This window comes from Penaeus japonicus, unplaced genomic scaffold (assembly GCF_977035675.1).
Source record: "Penaeus japonicus unplaced genomic scaffold, GWHDUDI00000001_assembly GWHDUDI00000006, whole genome shotgun sequence".
In the NCBI taxonomy this organism is placed as follows: domain Eukaryota; kingdom Metazoa; phylum Arthropoda; class Malacostraca; order Decapoda; family Penaeidae; genus Penaeus; species Penaeus japonicus.
Genome location: NW_028234408.1, coordinates 21,550,410 through 21,556,784, shown reverse-complemented (window position 1 = coordinate 21,556,784; position 6,375 = coordinate 21,550,410).

Genomic DNA, 6,375 nt, shown 5'->3' with positions numbered 1-6,375 from the left:
ATATACACACATATCTATCTATCTATCTATATATTATATATATAATATATATATATATATATATATATATATTTATATATATATATATATATATATGTACATATGTATGTATTTACATATATACATATATGTATATATATATATATATATATATATATATATATATATGTGTGTGTGTGTGTGTGTGTGTGTGTGTGTGTGTGTGCATGTGTATGCGTGTGTGTGCGTGTGTATGTGTGTGTGTGTGTGTTGGGGGGTGAGTGTGTGTGTGTTTGTGCTGGATAAAGTTAGTTTGTTTATGCATGTTGCATTTGCATGTATTTATGTGTATGAGCGTGGTTCTCCTTGTTTGTGTATATGTGTGCACGCATTCATATACACACAAACGCACGTGCACATATATATATATATATATATATATATATATATATATATATATATATATATATATATATATATGTATATATATATATATATATATATATATATATATATGTATATATATATATATATATATATATATATAACTATATATATATATATATATATATATATATATATATACATATATGTATATATATATATATATATATATATCTGTGTATTGATATGTATATATGTATATATACATAAATATACATATGAATATATATATAAATATATGTGTGTATATTGATATATTTATAAATATATATATATATATATATATATATAAATACATAAATATATATATATATATGTACACAAATACATGAAGCTACTAATCATGATAACAATCCTCATGCACTCAGCATCTCCGTCCCACCCATGCGCCGCTCGCTCCCCGTTTGCACCCTATCACCCTTGCTAGGACTGGGCTTGGCAATATGACTCACGCGTCTATGAATCAAGGAAGCCGCGTTGTTACTGAAGCTGGAGGTGGCGATAGGGTTGCCTGGACCAAGACTAATCGGGTCTTTAAAAGCCTCTGCCACCTTTATCTATAATTGTTATTGCGATACTTCTGTTATTTTTGTTATTGTGAACTTCATCATCTTTATTGTTATGATGTACGTATGTATATACATATACATACACATACATATACATGCATACATACATTCACACACACACACACATATATATATATATATATATATATATATATATATATATATATATATATATATATATATATATATATATATATGTGTGTGTGTGTGTGTGTGTGTGTGTGTGTGTATGCATGTATATGTATGTGTATGTATATGTATATACATATACATACACACACATATACATGCATACATACATTCACACACCCATATATATATATATATATATATATATATATATATATATATATATATATATATATATATATATATGTGTGTGTGTGTGTGTGTGTGTGTGTGTGTGTGTATGTATCTGTATATGTATATGTATATATATATATATATATATATACATATATATATATATATATATATATATATTTATGTATATACATACACACACATACAAACATACATACATATATATATATAAATATATATATATATATATATATATATATATATATATATATATACACACACATATATATGCATGTAAATATATATATATATATATATATATATATATATATATATATATATATGTATGTATATATGTATATATCACCGTGAGCAACAATAGGTAAATAGAAATAAACTTATCCCAATCAGTTTGTTAATTGACCTACGGCATTCCCGAGGTTTCCGGTGAGATAGTTCGAAAGAAATCACATCCCAAGTACAACCTCGGGGGAACAACGTTATTAACGGTCGAAAGTTGGGGGCAAGTTGCTGCTTCTTGTTAATAAGTTGATGTGGTTGTTGATTGTGGTTACTGCGTGGGATAAAACCTATGGTGATATCTTTGTGCGGTGATGGTGGTGAAGGAAGTAGTAATGGATGGTGACCGTATTGAATAGTGGTGGTATATGGTGATAGTAGTGACGAAAGTGGTGATGTATAGAAGTGTTCGTGAAGAAAGTAAAGATAGATGGTAATGCTAGTAAAGAAAAGGGTGACCTATGACAATAATAGTGAAGGACGTGGAGAAAGTGGTGATAGATGGTAACGAAAGTGAATAAAGTGGTGACATATGGCAATGGAAGTGAAGAAAGTAGGATAGATGGCGACCGCACAGAAGAAAAGGGTAATATGTGGTATACTAGCGAAGAACTTGGCAATATCGTAGATTTCTGTCCCGATGTGGGTTTGATTATGATTACGGTTGCCAGAACCTTAGTAGGAGTTTGGTTGTTTGTGATCGTGTCGCCGATGATATGCATGATTAAAGGATTGCGGAGCCGAGGAAAGCCTCCTGTGGCACGCTCTTTTCACAGTAGTCGTAAGTGCCTCACAGACATTTTGAACACGCCGTGGCCAGTCTTAAATACCGTGTATAACCAGTCATTCATTAGTTGTTTGTATCTTGGACGTAAGTATGTGATCGATGAGTAAAATCTATGACTATCGCAGCGAGTCCAAGGTCATTTCTCTTAACTTACTAAGTCAACTTAGTCATTGACAAGATGTTTACTGTGAAAGAACCTTGTGTGAAAGGGTCCGCGCTCTCTTTCGTTTTATTTCCTTTTATACACACACGTACACACACACACACACACACACACACACACACACATATATGTGTGTGTGTGTGTGTGTCTGTGTATGTGCGTGTGTAAATTTATGCTTATAAGATTATTTAAAATAGACAGTCTTGCCTCTATCCCTCTTTGTCCTCACTCTTCCTCTCTTCCTCGTTGCCACCGCCCCACCCCCACCCCCTCCCCCACCCCCTCCCCAGCCAACTCTTCCTCACCAAACTCCTTGAGCGTCCTCGGTGACCCCTGAGCGCAGCGCGGCCGGCCAGAGGAAGAGGAGGAATGCAGCTATTTCCTCAATGGTCACTCGATTAGGAAGTGTTATCCCGCATTTGGCATTCCTTGAATTACTTTCAGCTTTACTCACTTTTGCACAAGTATACGTAATCCACACCATGTTTGTTTGAGTGTAAACACATTTTATGAATTTCTATATGTAAGCGTGTGTGTTCGGCAAAATAAGTAATATATAGATATATAGACATATTCTTAAATCTGAATAAAGTATAACATTTCTACGCGAAGACAGTAGACATGTGCGTGTTTTGAAGCAATATTGTTGTTTGTTGCGTGAGAGCCCGCGCGCCAGTGTCTTTGGGAGCATTCTCTTCATTGCCATTAATATTACCCTAAACTTACTACACTCGCATACCTAGAAGAGGACTATGTCGGATAGAAACATACAATTCAGTCTTTGAGATTTTTTATTAGTATTGTGATATACAGATGTCAGACACATAATAATGTGTGTATATATCTATTAAATCTGTAAATATGAGTTGACTCACTAGAGATTTATGGAAGTTCAACTTACAATGTAAAATTCAAGACGTATTTAGGGTCATATATGCGCATACACAGCGCGCGTGTGTGTGAGTAACATTACAGATTGTATCATCGAACTGCAAGACATCAGTAAACTTCATTGTTAATCTTTGTTTGCAAGAATGAGTGAATCTGATGCTGATATTTTCATTCTGCATTTCATGGAAATTCAGATTGTTTACAAAACAACGAGTGTGTATTATTTTTATCTGCCATTAAAGATATTGATTTTACTTTTCAAAAGATCTCTCTTCTAACGAGGCGATGCCGGAAGAGTAGTGGCAAAACATTTGATGACACTTAGCATCAAAATATGCACTTAAGGATGCCAGTAGAGAGAGAGAGGGGGGTGGTGAAAGAGTCAGAGTTAGAAAGGAGAGGTGGGAGAAAGGGAGAGAATGAAACAGGAAGTGAATGGAGAGAAAGACAGCGAAAGAGAACGGGGGGGAGGGGGGAGAGAGACGAGAAGTAGGGATGGACGAGAGAGTTGGGGGGGGGGGGAGATAGGGAGGGATAGAAAGAGAGATAATAAAATGGGAGAGGAAGAAATAAAGGAGCATGATTTAAAACAATCATTTCTCAGACAGAAGAATTGACCAGAGAAACCTATAGTTTGAAAGAGTTCTCGAAAGAAACTTTTAGGTTATTGTGAATGTAGTTGCCTGCATAAATGTGATTTATTGTATGAATATGCTTTCGTGAATTATTTGTTGCATGAGTCTAGATTTTGCATGAGTTCAATGCCTTGTATAAATGAAAATAAAAATGTATAAACCCCCTGTCTTTCGCGGTGCAAGCGCTCGGCTCCAGCCATTACACCACAACGACCCACCAGACAGATTAGCCAACCAGATGGCAAACAGGCTCTATGGAAGTTACCTATATAATCTGAACTAGAGTATTAATAGCGTAGGCCATCGGCGGGAATGAATTAGAACTGCAGTGCAGATAACATGCTAACGAGGCTGTTCCAATGTGAAAGATGGAATAATGCAGTAACGCATTTGATATAGGAATGGATATGCCTCTCTGGCTGTGATTTGAACCTCCCTCGGTTGGGATGCCAGAATACGACTCTCACCATTACATCAGATCGACCCACTAAAAGAACTGCTGCATGAATCTAGAATTTGCATGAATTTCGCTCCTTGAGTCTTTTTCTTCATGAATCTGTTTTTTCACGAGTGTAGTTTCTTTTAAGAATGTTTTCATGAATGATTTGTTGCATGAATCTAGGTTTTGCATGGGGTTAATTCCTTGTATGTATATGTTTTAATGAATGATTTGCTGGCTGAATCTGGAATCTGCATGGGGTTAATTCCTTGTACGATTATATTCTCGTGAATTATTTGATCCATGTATCTGGATATTCATGAATCTAGTTCTTTACATATATATATATATATATTTTTTTTTTTTAATGTTACATGAATCTAGACTGTGCATGATACTGTTTTCTTATATGTATAGGTCCTCTAGAATGACATGTAGCATGACTAATATTTGAGGAGACTTAATTTACTGGATGAATATAAATTCTTAAATAATTGGTTTCATGATGTATGTTTCTGGTATGGATTAGTTGCATGAATTTAGATTATGTATGGATGTGGTCACTGAATTTCCATGATAAGTTTTCTCGATTGAATGATCCGTTGCATGAATTTAGATTATGTTGAACATGGGCAAGTTTGTTTAACTGAGTGATTTGTAGCTTAGATTTAGATAATACATGAATATGTTGGTTGTAAATTATTCATTACTGAGCCTAGATTTTTAAAAATTAAATTGTTTTGTTTCGAATGTTATGCTATGAATATATATTGTTCCGAAATAATGTAGTTTTTTGGATGAGTGAGTTCTCTAACATGCACAGTGTCTCGCATGACTTTGATATCATGCATGGATATGATTACGTGATTGAATTTTTGCATGAATGCTGTTTCTACTACGACTGTTGATTTTTTTCTGCCCCGATTTATTGCATAAATATATTTTGCAATACCGATATATCTATCTATCTATCTATATATTATATATATATATATGTGTGTGTGTGTGTGATTCTATATGGATTAATAGAACTTTACGAATATGATTCCATGGATGAATCCTAAGTTCATTCATAAAATGCAATTTCTTTTGGACTTCATATCAAATTGAAGATATTACTGTAATATCTTGTAAGAACGAGGATTTTGGATGAAAAAAAATGTATTGGTAAGTTTTCTTTTTTTTCTGTTTTTCGATTTTAACGGTATTCATTTTTTCGATTGCATTTCCACTTTTTTTTTGTTTTCTTGAGTGAAGTGTATGAATTTATTGTACGAATGTAGTGAACGAGTGAGTATGAATTATTGCTTGAATGCAGTCTCTTGGATTTTATTTCAGTTGAGCTTAAAGACTGTGTTTTTATCATGTATTTCCTCAAGATAATTTCTGCTTTTCGCAATGAATATACTTCTCCTATAGGTGTCCATCATTAGATAGCATTGTAGTTTGGGTGACATTAACATCTATGCTGGTATAGATCACATTTCCAATTATTTTCCGAGAGAAACTTGAGTAGACAACTTGAATGAATTAATGGTTGCAGAAAGATAGCAGCAGTCTCACATTGAGTTGCCCGGGGAGACTCCTGGTGCGAGCGAGAGAGAGCGAGAGAGAGAGAGAGAGAGAGAGAGAGAGAGAGAGAGAGAGAGAGAGAGAGAGAGAGAGAGAGAGAGAGAGAGAGAGAGAGAGAGAGAGAGAGAGAGAATTATGGGTTCATAGCTAAATATTGACAATGAACTATTTGATTGAAATAAGGATGATTTTCAAAACTGAGAATGCAGGTTTCCGTTTTTGTTTTATTTTAGCAATTGCAATCAATGTTAGATCCTTGGTGAGGGCTATACTTGCGATTATTTATGATTTTT